The sequence below is a fragment of the Ictidomys tridecemlineatus genome, chromosome 11, assembly GCF_052094955.1.
Source record: "Ictidomys tridecemlineatus isolate mIctTri1 chromosome 11, mIctTri1.hap1, whole genome shotgun sequence".
Classification (NCBI taxonomy): Eukaryota; Metazoa; Chordata; class Mammalia; order Rodentia; family Sciuridae; genus Ictidomys; species Ictidomys tridecemlineatus.
The window spans coordinates 82225375-82244850 of record NC_135487.1 but is presented as its reverse complement, the minus strand read 5'-3'; the positions used below and the strand labels follow the sequence as shown (position 1 = coordinate 82244850).

Below are 19476 nucleotides of genomic sequence, written 5' to 3'. Positions count from 1 at the left end.
AGGGGTGGCCATTCTCATATCGAATAAAATTGACTTCAAGACTAAGTTAATCAAAAGGGATAAGGAAGGACATTATACACTGTTAAAAGGAACCATTAAACAACAAGACATAACAAATATTTATGCACCAAATAATGGTGCTGCGATGTTCATAAAACAAATTCTCCTCAAGTTCAAGCATCAAATAGACCACAACACAATACTTATGGGTGACTTCAACACACCTCTCTCACCAGTGGACAGATCCTCCAAACAAAAGTTGAATAAAGAAACTATAGATCTCAATATCACAATCAATAACCTAGACTTAACTAACATATATAGAATATATCAACCATCATCGAATTGATATACTTTTTTCTCAGCAGCACATGGATCTTTCTAAAAATAGACCATATAATATGCCATAGAGCAACCCTCAGTAAATATAAAGGGGTGGAGATAATACCATGCATTTTATCTGATCATAATGGAATGAAAATGGAAATCAATGATAAAAGAAGGAAGGAAAAATCCTACATCACATGGAAAATGAACAATATGTTACTGAATGATCAATGGGTTACACAAGGCATAAAGGAGGAAATAAAAAAATTCTTAGAGATAAATTAAAATACAGACACAACATATCGGAATCTATGGGACACAATGAAAGCAGTTTTAAGAGGGAAATTCAACACCAGGAGGTCATTCCCCCCAAAAAGGAAAAACCAACAAATAAATGAGCTCACACTTCATTTCAAAGCCCTAGAAAAGGAAGAACAAAACAATAGCAAATGCAGCAGAAAGCAAGAAATAATTAAAATCAAAGCGGAAATCAATGAAATTGAAACAAAAGAAACTATTGAAAAAATTAACAAAACTAAAAGTTGGTTCTTTGAAAAAATAAACAAGATTGACAGACCCTTAGCCTTGCTAACGAAGAGAAGAAGAGAGAGAACTCAAATTACTAACATAAGACAATATCACAACAGATGCCACAGAAATACAGAAGACAATTAGAAATTATTTTGAAAACCTATATTCCAATAAAATAGAAGATAGTGAAGACATTGATAAATTTCTTAAGACATATGATTTGCCCAGAATGAGTCAGGAGGACACACACAATTTGAACAGACCAATATCAATGGATGAAATAGAAGAAGCAATCAAAAGACTACCAACCAAGAAAAGCCCAGGACTTGATGGGTATACAGCGGTGTTTTACAAAACCTTTAAACAAGAATTAATACCAATACTTTCAAGTTATCTCAGGAAATAGAAAAAGAGGGAGCTCTTCCAAATTCATTCTATGAGGCCAATATCACCCTGATTCTGAAACCAAACAAAGACACCTCAAAGAAAGAAAACTATAGACCAATATCTCCAATAAACCTAGATGCAGAAATCCTCAATAAAATTCTGACGAATCGGATACAAAGACACATCAAAAAAATTGTGCACCATGATCAAGTAGGATTCATCCCTGGGATGCAAGGATGGTTCAATATATGGAAATCAATAAGTCTTATTCACCACATCAATAGACTTAAAGATAAGAACCATATGATCATCTCGATAGACGCAGAAAAAGCATTCAACAAAGTACAGCATCCCTTTATGTTCAAAACATTAGAAAAACTAGGGATAACAGGAACATACCTCAATATTGTAAAAGCTATCTATGCTAAGCCTCAGGCTAGCATCATTCTAAATGGAGAAAAATTGAAGGCATTCCCTCTAAAATCTGGAACAAGAAAGGGATGCCCTCCATCACCACTTTCATTCAATATAGTTCTCGAAACACTGGCCAGAGCAATTATACAGACGAAAGAAATTAAAGGCATAAAAATAGGAAAAGAAGAACTTAAATTATCACTATTTGCAAGTGACATCATTCTATACCTAGAAGACCCAAAAGAGTCTACAAAAAAACTACTAGAACTAATAAATGAATTCAGCAAAGTGGCAGGATATAAAATCAACATGCACAAATCAAAGGCATTTCTGTATATCAGCCACAAAACTTCTGAAACGGAAATGAGGAAAAACACTCCATTCACAATATCCTCAAAAGAAAAAAAACTTGGGAATCAACCTAACAAAAGAGGTGAAAGATTTATACAATAAAAACTACATAACCCTAAAGAGAGAAAGAGAAGAAGATCTTAGAAGATGGAAACATATACCCTGTTCATGGATAGGCAGAACTAACATCATCAAAATGGCGATATTACCAAAAGTTCTCTATAGGTTTAATGCAATGCCAATCAAAATCCCAACGGCATTTCTTGTAGAAATAGATAAAGCAATCATGAAATTCATATGGAAAAATAAAAGACCCAAAATAGCAAAAGCAGCTCTAAGCAGGAAGTGTGAATCAGGCGGCATAATGATACCAGATTTCAAACTATACTACAGAGCAATAGTAACAAAAACAGCATGGTACTGGTACCAAAACAGGCAGGTGAACCAATGGTAAAGAATAGAGGACACAGAGACTAATCCACAAAATTACAACTATCTTATATTGATAAAGGGGCTAAAAGCATACAATGGAGGAAGGATAGCATCTTCAACAAATGGTGCTGGGGAAAACTGGAAATCCATATGCAACAAAATGAAACTGAATCCCCTTCTCTCACCATGCATAAAAGTTAACTCAAAATGGATCAAGGAGCTTGATATCAAATCAGAGACTCTGCGTCTGATAGAAGAAAAAGTGGGCTCTGATCTACATATTGTGGGGTTGGGCTCCAAATTCCTTAATAGGACACCTATAGCACAAGAGTTAATAATAAGAATCAACAAATGGGACTTACTTAAACTAAAAAGTTTTTTTTTTCTCAGCAAGAGAAACAATAAGAGAGGTAAATAGGGAGCCTACATCATGGGAACAAATTTTTACTCCTCACACTTCAGATAGAGCCCTAATATCCAGAGTATACAAAGAACTCAAAAAAATAAACAATAAAATAACAAATAACCCAATCAACAAATGGGCCAAGGACTTGAACAGACACTTCTCAGAGGTGGACATACAATCAATCAACAAGTACATGAAAAAATGCTCACCATCTCTAGCAGTCAGAGAAATGCAAATCAAAACCACCCTAAGATACCATCTCACTTCAGTAACATTGGCAGCCATTATGAAGTCAAACAACAACAAGTGCTGGTGAGGATGTGGGGAAAAGGGTATTCTTGTACATTGCTGGTGGGACTGCAAATTGGTGCAGCCAATTTGGAAAGCAGTATGGAGATTCCTGGGAAACCTGGGAATGGAACCACCATTTGACCCAGCTATTGCCCTTCTCGGACTATTCCCTGAAGACCTTAAAAGAGCATACTACAGGGATACTGCCACATCAATGTTCATAGCAGCACAATTCACAATAGCTAGACTTTGGAACCAACCCAGATGCCCTTCAATAGATGAATGGATAAAAAAAAATGTGGCATTTATACACAATGGAGTATTATGCAGCACTAAAAAATGACAAAATCATGGAATTTGCAGGGAAATGGATGGCATTAGAGCAGATTATGCTAAGTGGAGCTAGCCAATCCCTAAAAAACAAATGCCTAATGTCTTCTTTGATATAATGAGAGCAACTAAGAACAGAGCAGGGAGGAAGAGCAGGAGGAAAAGATAAACATTAAATAGAGAGATGAGTTGGGAGGGGAAGGAAGAGAAAAGGGAAATTGCATGGAAATGGAAGGAGACCCTCATTATTATACAAAATTACATATAAGAGGTTGTGAGGGGAATGGGAAAAAAACAAGGAGAGAAATGAATTACAGTAGATGGGGTAAAGAGAGAAGATGGGAGGGAAGGGGAGGGGGGATAGTAGAGGATAGGAAAGGTAGCAGAATACAACAGTTACTAATAGGGCAGTATGTAAAAATGTGGATGTGTAACTGATGTGATTCTGCAATCTGTATTTGGGGTAAAAATGGGAGTTCATAACGAACTTGAATCTAATGTATGAAATATGATATGTGAAGAGCTTTATAATGTTTTGAACAATCAATAAAAATAAATAAATAAATAAATAAATAAATAAAATTTAAAAAAATAAATAAAATTTTTATTTTTAATTTTTTTTCCTTTTTAACTCTTCCCCCCACATCTTTTTTTGGTGTATTATAGTTATATATAATGGAGGGATTTGTCCCCCTTCAAGTTTCTGAATCCTCTCTAATCTAACCTTTGCCTTCATGGCTCTGTCTCTACTTTTGAGTTTTTTACCTGCTGCACTATTGGCATTTTAGGTTAGGTAAATAAATTAGTTAACTTAAAATGCCAACAGTGCAACGTAAACACTATGTGAGTAGCTAGTATAATACACACATGTGTGTGTGTGTGAGTGTGTGTGTGTGTGTATTTTTTTTCTTTTTGAGTGAGGACTATATCGTGCTTTAGGATACTTAGATGCCAGTAGAAGTCTACTGCTCCAGTAGCCTATCCCTGCCCTTCTGACATTGCGAAATGATCACTGTGGGGCAAAATCTCCCCCAACTGAAAACCACTGCTCTGTCTCCTCAGCTTCTGCTGAGGTCACTGGTGATTTCCACAGTGTTAAATCCCATTTTCCATCTTACTTTGTGCCTCCTGTCATCTGACATTGCTAACCTCTCCCTTCTTGTCTCCAATTGACTTAATGTTCTCTTAAGTTTCCTCTTCTTGGATAGTTTTTTTTTTCTCTCTTAAAAATCTCCTTTGCAGGTTCATCCTCTGCCAATTAACATTGAAATGTTGGAATTCTCTTCTAATTATTTTTTTCTGGTAAGGCTTTAGCTTTCATCTTGATACTTCTGCTTCCAAACATGATGAACTGGCTCCAAAATGATAAACAGACAAACTCTTCCCAACAATAGCAACAACAACAAAAAAAATAAAAACAATAGTTTATACATATCTTGTGAGCCTTTATATCCATTTCATAACCTTACTCTTCTCTCTCTCTCTCTCTCTCTCTCTCTCTCTCTCTCTCTCTCGGTAGTGGTGGCGGTGCTGGGGATGTAACCCAGGGCCTCATACATGCTAGGCAAGTGCTGTAGTATTGAACTACTAAGCTATAACACCAACTCAACCTTCTCTTGTAGAAAGAGATAGAAAAAAATGTGTGGCTAATCTACATTTTAAAGTGAAAAATTAATTATTAATCAGAAAAATACAGATTAAAACAATAGTTCTTAAATGGTCTTTAGAAGGGAGGACCATGATCTGCCTCAGCCCTCCTCTGCCTACCCTCCAGAGGCTCACTCATCAACTCTACCATCCTCCTGCTCCTGGCAGCTAGCATTGGTCCAGGCTTTAGTCCACCATGCTCCACCACAAACCTTCTCTACTTTTGGCCCCTCCTAAGAATGCTCCTCTCACCCTTGCCTACCTAACTCATCCTTCAGCTACCCATTCAGGGAAGATTTATTTGACCTTTTCCTATTGTGGAGGTGTTTCAAGGCTTGGTACAGCTCCTTAATGCTATGTGGCACAGTAGTGGCTTTATTTGTGTAAATCATGAGGTGGTGAAGCAGAGTGGATTGATTAAGTTCAGGGATTTGGAGCCAAGGTTGCTTGGCTTAGACTCCTGGCTCTTAAATTCTTGATGCTTTAATTTTCTCAACTTTAAAATGGGGCTTGTATTTTCTCTGATATAAGATGACTGACTCATAGTGGGGTAGGGAGGGGGAGCATGGGAGGAATAGAGGAACTCTAGATAGGGCAGATGGGTGGGAGAGGAAGGGAGGGGGTTAGCAATGATGGTGGAATATGATGGACATCATTATCCAAAGTACGTGTATGCGAACATGAATTGGTGTGAACATACTTTATGCACAGAGATATGAAAAATTGTGCTTTATATGTGTAAAAAGAATTGTAGTGCATTCTGCTATCATGTATCTAAGAAATAAAATCAATTTAAAAAATAAAATGGGGGTTGTAGTAGGACACTCTACCTAAAAGGGCTGTTTGTTGGGTTTGTTGCAAGTCTTACATGAGTGAGTATGTACGCAATGCTTAGAACAGTGCCTGGAGCATGGTAAGCACTGTGTAAGTGCCAGATATATTTTAAGAGCAAGCACAGTAAGCACTATGTGATTAACTCACTCGGGTGGGCAAGAAAGTGGGGCAGAAAGAACCTGGCAGAACTAGCTGAGGTGTTATGGTAGAAGTCTTGCCAATCAAAGGGCTGGAGGTGCCAAGTGCTTACCCCAGCAAGAGTCATTTCCTAAGTGCTAAGAAACTGGGAAAATCTGTAGTTAATTAAGCTGACTGATTGGATTCCTTTACTAATGGTAACCCACTGTGTAAGGCTGCAAACAGCAGTATCTTTAGTATATATGTGGCCTGTTGCTTGAATGGGTTGCCCTAAGAGACCTTGCAGACAGTGCTTTCCAGTGGGATGTTTGTGCCTCTGGTCTCATGCTGTCCCCAATCTAGGCTCCATACAGGTTCGTGGGGTGCCTTTGGGGAATCCCAAGGCATGGTGGCCAAGGTTCACATTAGCTAAGTCATCATGTACATCCACACCAAGTTTTAGAACAAGGAACATGTGAACGAGACCCTATGGGGCCAAGTTCAAGTTCCACAGCCACCAGAAGATCTACATTCTCAAAGAAGTGGGACTTCACCAAATTTAATGCTGATGAATTTGAAGGCATGGTGGCTGAGAAGTGGCTTGTTCCTGATGGCTGTGGGGTCAAATATATACCCATTTATGGTACCATCAACAAGTGGTAGACCCTGAAGTTATGAGTGCTTCCACGGTTTTGTCGCCTCCTTAACCACACTCACCAATAAATCCTGTATTTTATCCAAACAAATAGACAGACACACACATACACACACACACACACACACACACACACACACACGGAAGAAATGACATATCCGACTTAGCCAGTAATTATCAATAATAATGAAAAAACAGAAAGCTTTTCTAAATGAGCAATAGTAAAAAGAAAATGTATCATCCCTGCTGAAGAAAAATTCCTATCTTTTTAAATTTTTCTAATAGAGAATTATATAAAAAGACATTGTCATTTGAAGAGATGATTTAAAATACCAAGACAAAAACTGTAGAAAAAGTATTATAGAAATTTTATACTATTGCTTCATCATATTTTTTGAGTTATATGACATTTGAGGAAATTATTATCCTTTTAAAATTGAAGTTGTTGAGATTTTTGTGCTCATATTAAATATTTACTTTCATGTCTATAATTTTTTGTTCATAATGTTGTATTCATTTTAAAAAGTTTTATCTCAAGTTACACATGCTTCAGGTTGAACAAAACTTGAATAAATCCCTTGGCTTAGTATTTTCTCCTTCTTTTTCTTTGTTTTTCTGCTTTTATCATAATTTCTTTTCATGGGCTGGTGTTGTAGCTCAGAGGCAAAGCACTTGCCTTGCACATGTAAGGCACTGGGTTTGATCCTCAGCACCACATAAAAATAAATAAACAAAATAAAGATAGTGTGTCCATCTATAACTAAGAAATTTTTTAAAAAATAATTTTTTTCATGATCTTAAAAATGGGACATACATTAATATGCCTGGGACATAAAGCAAAATATTGAACAAATATATGATTCAGTGTCTTAAACTTTAGAAAACAGCCTTATTAGGATTAATCCCTTCCTCCAGAAGTTAATATGCTGTTTTACTTAGCAAATGCAACATATATTATCATTTTAAATCACAGTAAGAAAACTGGAGTCTACCCATATAATCCTCAGTTGCTGGTACTATTCACATTGCTCATGATTCTTTTTAAAAACACTTCATTATGACCTAAAATTAGAATTTCTCCAAAACATGCAGTCCATTTTTGGTCAAGAGAAAAATACAAAAATCTACAATTTCTAATTCAATAGATTATTTTTGTACTAATTTCACCTATTTTATGCTACCATGAGATTTTTCTAAAAGAGAAACAATCAAGTCAATAGACATTTGGTTAGTATAAATAAAATCTTTCTAGTATATTTCACAGAAACTCTGAAAATGAGAGGTTTGAGTGATGGAATAATAAACACTTGTAAGTCAAGTGGTTTCTAATTCATTGCTTTTATTGAAATTTAAGTTGGAGCTAAGTAGTTTATCATCCAAGTGGATCATTAAAAATAATTTTTTAATTGATTAATATGTGATCATTGACATTTAATTTAGGGGGTTGAAAGAAATCTATGATATTCTGACAAAAATTCTCTTCTGTGTATATACATACAAGCAAGAACAAAGTTTTTTAGTATTAAAAATGTAAATGGGAAAGTAGGAATAGCTAAATCCTAATTCATTCTAAAAATAAAGTAATATTAACCCATGGACAAACTTTTCTACCATCTGAAGCTATTTTAAAAATTAAAAGGCTGGCTTTGAAAGTTTATAAAGGATACAAGCAAGAATATTTGGAGACAACTAATCTAGACAAGTAACTGTGGAAGGCTTTATAAATCAATTATGTAAACCCTTAGAGGAGAGTGGCCATCTATTTTTAACTCTCCTGTTGGCCGTCTTAGGGAGACAGCTGTGTCAGAGGGATGGACGCTGCCTGTGGGTTGTGAAAGAACACTGTGTTGGCTCAGTTATTTTTAGTGGTGAAATTTTTTTTTCAATCCCTAATATTTACAAAAACATACCTTGGGTGAAGCCTGGGGTTTAATCCCCAGCACCAAAAATAGAATAAAATAAAATTAAAAGTTTATGGCTTGGGGTAGAAGTAGCTCCCATGAGTATTCCAGAATACAGAACATATATATTGAAAGCAAGTCTAGTCTGTTTCCTTCAAAGCTGTCTTTTTGTTTGTTCAGGAATCTTTGTGCATTTATCGTCAGTAATTTGGAACCAAGGAGAGTGACGGTGTTGGATCCAGATTGCCTTGATATTGCCTTATGGAAAAGTCATCCTGTCAAGGGTGCAGGCCCACCAGCAGGAACTGAACTTGAGGATGGATAGCCAATCTCACCTCCCAGGTAGCTCCTGGTGAAAAGGTGTCTGTACATGCTCCAGCCTCATTGTTTCATTTCCAGTCCCCAATCACTTTCCCAGGGTTTGAATCTACTGGATCTCTCCAGAGGAGCAGGTTCAGTTTAGATTTTGGAGTCCAGTATTTAATATTGCAGGAGTTCTGGATCCCTAAAGAGTACTCTTCAGTAACGAAATCTCTGAATTAATATGCAGCAACTTCTCCAGAATGGGTGTTTGCCCCCCAGGTGGGCTGGAATGGGGTGGATCCCATCAAACACTGCCTTCTAGATACAAAAAAATATCAGTTTTATTCATCTCTGCCCAGTTTTGGGGCTAAGTGCTGGACTTATGATTTTGAGATGAATTTATTTCAGCAAGTTCATTGACTTTCATTGTGACTCCTTAAATTCATACAATCTAAGTTTTCTAACTCCAAATCTCAGAACATTTTCTTTACAGTTCTCAAATTTCCTTAAGCAAAATTTCCTTTCCTAAGAGGCTGACTTTGTTAAGATAATGATGGATTCTCAACTGTTCTTCAAAGTCAAGGCTGTGTTAATCTTATCAAAGCATAACTAAGAAGTGCTTTTCTATTGAATTTGCACAGAAAAAACTAAGACTATATTTTATTTTCTTTTACTTGGAGAACACAGGAAAACCAAAATAATGCTAACAGGAATAAAATTAAACTGTGTCAGGGCACTGCTTTATCCAAGTAAAACTAGAGCCACTGTGAGATGGGACTAAGGGACCTGAGTTCTGTCTGTATATTTCACATTCCCCGTTTTTTATCTCCCCTTCCCCACACCATCATGTCCAACTTATGGCAAAGTTCCTTTTGAAATATCTGTAGAGTCATTTGAAAATATATCATATTTCCCAGCCCTCTTCCTGAAACAATCTTCATTGTATTCAACCTTGTGTGTGTGTGTGTGTGTGTGTGTGTGTGTGTTACTGGTGATTGACCTCAGGGTGTCATACACACTAGGCCCCAGACCTTTTTGCAAATCTTATTTTGAGACCGTGTCTTGCTATGTTTCTCAGGCTGACCTCAAACTTGTGCCCTCCTGCCTCAACCTTCTAAGTCACATATACCACTGTACCTGGCTCAAACTTATCTGTAAGTAATTATAGCATCTTTCCTGTCACCAGTTTGTTCCCAGAGACCACTCTTCTAGAACCCTCTTTCTGCTGCTATACCAAGAACTGATTACTCTCTGGGCTGCTCCAGGGTTGGTATGGGAATTTCAACCTGGTTGGTTCCCCTGGGATAAATTCATGGAACCCAGATTGCAGGTGTAATAGGATGGTAAATGAAATTTTCCCTCTAGCTCCAGAATTAGGAGATAAAGTACACATGTGAGGTTTAGGGACACTTGGTTCTCCATATTCTAAAGACAGCCACTAACTAGGCCTCATACCTATTTCCAGCAGTTGAGGGAGACTAGAAGTGTGGGATTTTTTTTTTTTTTCCAGAGACAAAATTAGTGAGGAATGGAAGCTGCCTTGGGAAGAGTGCAGAACTGTCTTAAGCATGTTCACGTGTGTGTGGTTATGCATGCACTTACACCTATAAAGATGTCCTTGCAGGCTGGGGATGTGGCTCAAGCGGTAGTGCGCTAGCCTAGCGTGCGTGCGGCCCGGGTTCGATCCTCAGCACCACATACAAACGAAGATGTTGTGTCCGCCGAGAACTAAGAAAAAATAAATAAATATTAAAATTCTCTTTCTTGAGGGACCCAACATGGCTGCCGGTGAAGAGGTACCACATTCAATGCCTCCATGGTAAGGGGATCAGAGAGACTCATTAATACACCTACATGCATCCTGCTGAGAAACTTCAAGCAAAATTCCACTGAAAGGAGACCTACCAGGAATTAGTAAGTTTAATTGGAGGTGTCAGCTTGTCACAGACTACTGAATCTCGGCAAGGCAGAGCAGGGGCACAGTCCCGCCGGCGGCCGTCAAATGGCCGCTGCCCACATGTTGCAGTGAACATAGGAGCAGCGCTGCCTGTCTGGGCTGCAGCCGGCCTGGCTATGGGAACCGCTGCCGGCCCCCGCCAAGCGGCCGCTGCCCACACATTGCAGCAAACGTAGAAGTGGACACTGACCACCAGGGTCCCCACCAGCCCGACTCTGTGAACTGCAGCCGGCCGCCGCCCACACGTTGCAGCAAACTTGGGAGCGGGCGCTGCCTGCCTGGGCCCCGCCCGTCCGGCTCTGTGTACCGCCACTGGCCGCCGCCAAGCGGCCGCTGCCTACACCCTTGCAGTGAGTAGGGGAGCAGGCACAGCCTGACCGGCCCCCACTGGCCCGACTCTGTGAACCTCCTCTGGCGGTTTGGAGCTGCAGACGACCACCCCCCACATTCCAGCCCGATGCTGCAAACGACCCCTGACCAGCTCTTTGAAAGGCCCTGCCCACACGGCGAACAGCAGGAGTGGAGACCTGCCCAGTCTGGGAGGAAGAACTGCTGCACACTGATTGACTCCCGCCTACTGAGAGGAGAAACTTGGCCAGGTGGGCATAGCTCCAACTACTGAAAGAGCAGTTAATTGAACTCTAGGACTGCATTTATAAATGTTTTTTTTTTTTCTTTTTGCTGTCTTTTTAAATGTTTTTTTAATCCATCTTATTTTATTTTACTTTATTTTTTAATTTCATTTTTCATTTCTACTATTATTATTTTTCTTTAAATTCTTTTTAATTTTCTATTTTTTTCTTTCCTTCTTTTCTCCTGTCTTTACATTTCTTTTTAATTTTCTTATTCCCCCTTCCTTGAATTCTACCTGCTTACTCTCATTCTCTTTAGTGACTTCTTCCCATCCCTTCTAATACCTTTCCTCCCAAGCATCAAATATATTTATACGAGTAAACAGTAACTCAGCAGTCAAACAGAACAAGAAACAATATGAACAGCATGAAAAAGCAAGGAAGAAAAGGAGTGCAAACAATGCAGGGCAGCGTAAATATTCAGGAGGATATAGAGTCACCAGAAAAATGGTCATATAAAGAACTCATGGAAAACATGAGACAGATGGAACAGAACCTTAAAGAGGATACAAGACAGCAAATTCAAGCAGCGAAAGAACACATTGAGAATGAATTACATAAACAGATAAAAGAAGAAGTTAAGCACCTTTATCAGGAGATAGAGATTATAAAAAAGAATCAAACAATAATCTTAGAAATGAAGGAAATTATAAACCAAATTGAAAACTCCAATGAGAGTATCATTAATAGAGTGGGCAAGTAGAAGCCAGAACATCAGATAATGAAGACAAAATATATCATCTGGAAAAGAGTCTAGCCAACTCAGATAGGCTGGTTAAAAATCATGAGAGAAACATACAAGAGATATGTGATAATATAAAAAAACCAAATTTAAGAGTCATTGGGATAGAGGAAGGGATAGAGATTCAAACCAGGGGAATGAGTAATCTGCTAGATGAAATAATTACAGAAAACTTTCCAGAAATAAAAAAGGAAACAGATATACAAATTGTAGATGCATACAGGACACCGAGCATACAAAATCACAGTAGACCAATGCCAAGACACATTGTTATGAAGATATCCAATATACAGAACAGAGAGAAAATATTAAAAGCTACAAGAGAAAAGAGAAAGATTACATTCAGGGGTAAACCAATAAGGTTAACAATGGACTTCTCAACTCAGACGCTGAAAGCGAGAAGATCCTGGAACAACGTATTTCAAACACTGAAAGACAATGGATTCCAACCAAGAATTCTGTACCCAGCAAAATTAAGCTTCAGATACGACAACAAAATAAAAATCTTTCACGATAAACAAAAACTAAAAGAATTTGCAGCCAGAAAACCAGCGTCGCAAAGCATCTTGAGCAAAACACTTCACGAGGAAGAAATGAAAAACAATAACCAAAGCCAACAGTGGGAAGTACCTCAGTAAAGACAGACGGAGGGGGGAAAGCTAATCATGCTGAAACAAACGAAATTTTTAAAAAAAGAGAGATATAATCAAACATGGCTGGAAGTACAAACCATATATCAATAGTAACTCTAAACATTAATGGTTTAAACACTCCAATAAAGCGACATAGGCTGGTAACATGGATTAAAAAAACAAATCCAACAATATGCTGCCTCCAGGAGACACACCTGACTGGAAAAGACATACACAGGCTGAAGGTGAAAGGTTGGGAAAAAATATACGACGCACACTATCCTCGAAAGCAAGCAGGGGTGGCCATTCTCATATCGAATAAAATTGACTTCAAGACTAAGTTAATCAAAAGGGATAAGGAAGGACATTATATACTGTTAAAAGAAACCATTAAACAACAAGATATAACAATTATCAATAATTATGCACCAAATAATGGTGCTTGCTTCGAAGTTCATAAAACAAATTCTCCTCAAGTTCAAGCATCAAATAGACCACAACACAATACTTATGGGTGACTTCAACACACCTCTCTCACCATTGGATAGATCCTCCAAGCAAAAGTTGAATAAAGAAACTATAGAACTCAATACCACAATCAATAACCTAGACTTAACTGACATATATAGAATATACCAACCATCATCAAATGGATATACTTTTTTTCTCAGCAGCACATGGATCCTTCTCAAAAATAGACCATATATTATGCCATAGGGCAACCCTCAATAAATATAAAGGACTGGAGATTATGCCATGCATTTTATCTGATCATAATGGATTGAAACTGGAAATTAATGATAAAAGAAGGAAGGGAAAATCCAATATCACATGGAAAATGAACAATATGTTACTGAATGATCAAGGGGTTACAGAAGACATAAAGGAGGAAATCAAAAAATTCTTAGAGATAAATGAAAATTCAGACACAACCTATCAGAATCTATGGGACACAATGGAAGCAGTTTTAAGAAGGAAATTCATCGCCTGGAGGTCATTCCTCAAAAAAAGGAAAAACCAACAAATAAATGAGCTCACACTTCATTTCAAAGCCCTAGAAAAGGAAGAACAAAACAATAGCAAATGCAGCAGAAAGCAAGAAATAATTAAAATCAGAGCGGAAATCACTGAAATTGAAACAAAAGAAACTATTGAAAAAATTAACAAAACTAAAAGTTGGTTCTTTGAAAAAATAAACAAGATTGACAGACCCTTAGCCTTGCTAACGAAGAGAAGAAGAGAGAGAACTCAAATTACTAACATAAGGCAATATCACAACAGATGCCACAGAAATACAGAAGACAATTAGAAATTATTTTGAAAACCTATATTCCAATAAAATAGAAGATAGTGAAGACATTGATAAATTTCTTAAGACATATGATTTGCCCAGACTGAGTCAGGAGGACCCACACGATTTGAACAGACCAATATCAATGGATGAAATTGAAGAAGTAATCAAAAGACTACCAACCAAGAAAAGCCCAGGACCAGATGGGTATACAGCAGAGTTTTACAAAATGTTTAAGGAAGAATTAATACCAATACTTTTCAAGTTATTCCAGGAAATAGAAAAAGAGGGAGTTCTTCCAAATTCATTCTATGACGCCAACATCACATTGATTCTGAAACCAGACAAAGATACATCAAAGAAAAAAAAACTACAGACCAATATCTCTGATGAACCTAGATGCAAAAATCCTCAATAAAATTCTGGGGAATCGGATACAAAGACACATCAAAAAAATTGTGCACCATGATCAAGTAGGATTCATCCCTGGGATGCAGGGATGGTTCAATATACGGAAATCAATAAATGTTATTCACCATATCAATAGACTTAAAGATAAGAACCATATGATCATCTTGATAGACGCAGAAAAAGCATTCAACAAAGTACAGCATCCCTTTATGTTCAAAACATTAGAAAAACTAGGGATAACAGGAACTTACCTTGATATTGTAAAAGCTATCTATGCTAAGCCCCAGGCTAGCATCATTCTGAACGGAGAAAAATTGAAGGCATTCCCCCTAAAATTTGGAACAAGACAGGGATGCCCTCTATCGCCACTTCTATTCAATATAATTCTCAAAACACTGGCCAGAGCAATTAGACAAACAAAAGAAATTAAAGGCATAAAAATTGGAAAAGAAGAACTTAAATTATCACTATTTGCAGGTGACATCATTCTATACCTAGAAGACCCAAAAGGGTCTACAAAAGAACTACTAGAACTAATAAATGAATTCAGCAAAGTGGCAGGATATAAAATCAACAAGCACAAATCAAAGGCATTTCTGTATATCAGCCACAAAACTTCTGAAACTGAAATAAGGAAAAACACTCCATTCACAATATCCTCAAAAAAAAAAAAAAAAAAAAACTTGGGAATCAACCTAACAAAAGAGGTGAAAGATTTATACATTGAAAACTACAGAACCCTAAAAAGAGAAGTAGAAGAAGATCTTAGAAGATGGAAACATATACCCTGTTCATGGATAGGCAGAACTAACATCATCAAAATGGCGATATTACCAAAAGTTCTCTATAGGTTTAATGCAATGCCAATCAAAATCCCAATGGCATTGCTTGTAGAAATAGATAAAGCAATCATGAAATTCATATGGAAAAATAAAAGACCCAGAATAGCAAAAGCAATTCTAAGCAGGAAGTGTGAATCAAGTGGTATAGCAATACCAGATTTCAAACTATACTACAGAGCAATAGTAACAAAAACAGCATAGTACTGGTACCAAAACAGGCGGGTGAACCAATGGTACAGAATAGAGGATACAGAGACTAATCCACAAAGTTACAACTATCTTATATTTGATAAAGGGGCTAAAAGCATGCAATGGAGGAAGGATAGCATCTTCAACAAATGGTGTTGGGAAAACTGGAAATCCATATGCAACAAAATAAAACTGAATCCCCTCCTCTCACCATGCACAAAAATTAGCTCAAAATGGATCAAGGACCTTGATATCAAATCAGAGACTCTGCGTCTGATAGAAGAAAAAGTGGGCTCCGATCTACATATTGTGGGATCAGGCTCCAAATTCCTTAACAGGACACCCATAGCACAAGAGTTAATAGCAAGAATCAACAAATGGGACTTACTTAAACTAAAAAGTTTTTTTTTTCTCAGCAAGAGAAACAATAAGAGAAGTAAATCGGGAGCCTACATCATGGGAACAAATTTTTACTCCTCACACATCAGATAGAGCCTTAATATCCAGAGTATACAAAGAACTCAAAAAATTAGACAATAAGACAACAAATAATCCAATCAACAAATGGGCCAAGGACTTGAACAGACACTTCTCAGAGGAGGACATACAATCAATCAATAAATACATGAAAAAATGCTCACCCTCTCTAGCAGTCAGAGAAATGCAAATCAAAACTACCCTAAGATACCATCTCACTCGAGTAAGATTGGCAGCCATTATGAAGTTAATCCACAACAACAAGTGCTGGTGAGGATGTGGGGAAAAGGGTACTCTTGTACATTGCTGGTGGGACTGCAAATTGGTGCAGCCAATTTGGACAGCAGTATGGAGATTCCTGGGAAAGCTAGGAATGGAACCACCATTTGACCCAATTATTGCCCTTCTTGGTCTATTCCCTGAAGACCTTAAAAGAGCTTACTACAGGGATACTGCCACATTGATGTTCATAGCAGCACAATTCACAATAGTTAGACTGTGGAATCAACCCAGATGCCCTTCAATGGATGAATGGATTAAAAAATGTGGCATTTATACACCATGGAGTATTACGCAGCACTAAAAAATGACAAAATCATGGAATTTGCAGGGAAATGGATGGCACTAGAGCAGATTATGCTTAGTGAAGCTAGCCAATCCCTAAAAAACAAATACCAAATGTCTTCTTTGATATAATGAGAGCAACTAAGAATAGAGCAGGGAGGAAGAGCAGGAAGAAAAGATTGACATTAAACAGAGACACGAGATGGGAGGGAAAGAGAGAGAAAAGGGGAATTGCATGGAAATGAAAAGAGACCCTCATTGTTATAAAAAACTACATAAAAGAGGTTGTGAGGGGAATTGGAAGAAAAAACAAGGAGAGAAATGAATTACAGTAGATGGGATAGAAAGAGAAGATGCGGGGGACGGGGGATAGTAGAAGATAGGAAAGGTAGCAGAATACAACAGTTACTAGTATGGCATTATGTAAAAATGTGAATGTGTAACTGATGTGATTCTGCAATCTGTATTTGGGGTAAAAATGGGAGTTCATAACTCACTTGAAACTAATGTTTGAAATATGATATGTCAAGAGCTTTGTAAGGTTTTGAACAACCAATAAAAAAAATAAAAAAATAAATTCTCTCTCTCTCTGTCCCCCTCTCTCTCACTCTCTCTTAAAAAAAAAAAAAAAAAAAAAAAAAAAAAAAAAAAAAAAAAGATGTCCTTGCTCCAAGAGAGCTGCTAGAAGGGACCCTCAAGCCTGCAAGGAGGAGAGGACATCATGTTTCTCAGATGGAGGTCCATTCTGTAGGTATGGTGATGGAAGTTTGTGAAGATTTATCTTGTGCTAAACATGAGTATAGAAACTAGGGCCTATTTATAGTCCAGAGACTTCTGAGAGAGTCCCTCTGGTTTAGCCCAAGCCTATGGGGTTTATGGAGACCCACATGGCGATGCTTTTTTAACATCTACTGAAAGGTACTTTCCCTCAAGATGCCACCATGAGCTACTCCATCCCACCCTGTCCTTGCTCTTCAAAGTGCTCTACTTCATCTTGTAGTAAATACTTCCAGCTCTGTTTTCTAATTGTTTCCTATTATTTTTGGCCTCTTACTTTAATATCATAGAAGGTAGAAACCATTTCTTTTTGTCATTCTCCCACAAGGATGAGTGACAGGCTTGTCGTAATTGATCACTGAATAGTTATTATACCCAATATACACTTAGAACTCAGGGTGAATATGGGATACCCATGGTGGTGAGAAGGGGTGGGGACTGGAGGGTGGGGGGTGGGAGGAGACAGGTAGTCAGCATAGATATTCAATGTTAGGGTCGAGAAGATGGGAGCTGATTATCAAAGAAAAGGAAATGGATTGCTAACACCTCAGATCCCACTTCCAACACAAGTGATTACCCACTGGGCTGTTCCTTCCATGCAGTGAATAAAGAGAGGTGGAAAAGGAGAGGAAACCTGGGATCTATAAGAGAGACAAGACCACCCCTCCCACAGGTACCCAGCTCTGGGTCCTGACTTCTCTCTGGAGAAGTCTGCTACCTCTGTTCTCTTTCTTAAATAAAACATGGTTTCTATGTTTGCCTCATCATTTCTCAGGTGTTTAATCTTCAAAACTGGGGGAATGAGGACCTGATCCCAGTTTTCAAGACCAGTATTCATGGCAGTGATTTTAGTATATTCATTTATAACTACATAACCTGAAGGGAATTATGACTACCACTTGAAAACAAAACAAAACAAACAAAAAACAAAACTCCCCCAAGGAATATTTTTTTACTTAGTTAAATAAATTATGACCAGATGCCTTTACTCAATATATTATAATTATTATAGGAAAATACTCTGAATTTTTTTATTTTATAAGGCAGAAATTCTAACCTTATTCATATTAGTTATAACCAGTTAGAGGAAACTGGATGGTATTAGAATTATCATATAAAAGCCAAACACAGCAAGCTCAAGAAACACTTGACTGAATATTGTTTCTCTGTGCTTCTTGTTTAACAACTCCAATTTAACAAGTCATCAAGTTCTGCTGATTCTATGTCTAAAATGACTTGCAACAGTCTGGGCATCTCACGTTTGACTTGTCTGAAACCAAACCTTGACACGCTCCCTAACATGATCTTCTCCCCCCACATCTCCTTTGTCTCAAAACAAAATGCCATAAACTAGGTGGCTTATAAACAACAGAAACTTACTTCTTATAGTTCTGGAAGCTGGGAAGTTGGAGATCAAGGGGCCAGCAGATTTAGTGTCTGGTGAAGGCTCATTCCTGGTTCATAGATGGTGGATTTTCTCTGAGTCCTTATGTGGTGAAAAGTACAAAGCAGTTCTCTGGGGCTTCTTTTGTAGGCACTTATCCTCTTTGGGAAGTGATTCTTTCCCCTCGTGTTTTCCTCAGTGGTGTCAACTCTGAATCAGACTGGCTTTATACCAGACCAAATATGACATTGTTTTAGTTAGCGTAGCTCTGAAATGTTTGTCAGTTAGTACTTGATAGAGGAAGTCTTCCTAAGTACCTATTTCATAAGGCCTTGTTCTCTCCCCTTCCCAGGACCCTTAGTTATGTTGTAGGAATGTGGGAGGAGTACAGGACTATTGTGGGTAATACTTCAGAGGCAATAGGTAGGTGGAAAGACACTAGATACCTCCCTCTCCTTCCAAGGATCTAAGGAAAACCTGGGTTGCCATGTAAGGAAGTAAACTTTCTCTTTGGTATCTTCAGTTGTGCAAAACAATTTGAATTTCCTTGTGTCTGCTGCCACCACGTGGACATTTACAGTTATTGAATTCAAATTTGTTTTTTCCTTATAATTTTGGTCCAAAGCCAAAATACAAAGAAGTTAAAGTTTGT

General features: G+C 37.7%; 1 non-coding gene across 1 annotated transcript; it reads left to right on the top strand.

Annotated features, from left to right (window-relative positions):
• Positions 1-6243: 6243 nt before the first annotated feature.
• LOC120891056 (small nucleolar RNA SNORA70) lies at positions 6244-6380 on the top strand. Its single transcript, XR_005735488.1, has one exon. It is a non-coding gene; the product is annotated as a small nucleolar RNA SNORA70 (small nucleolar RNA).
• Positions 6381-19476: the final 13096 nt, after the last annotated feature.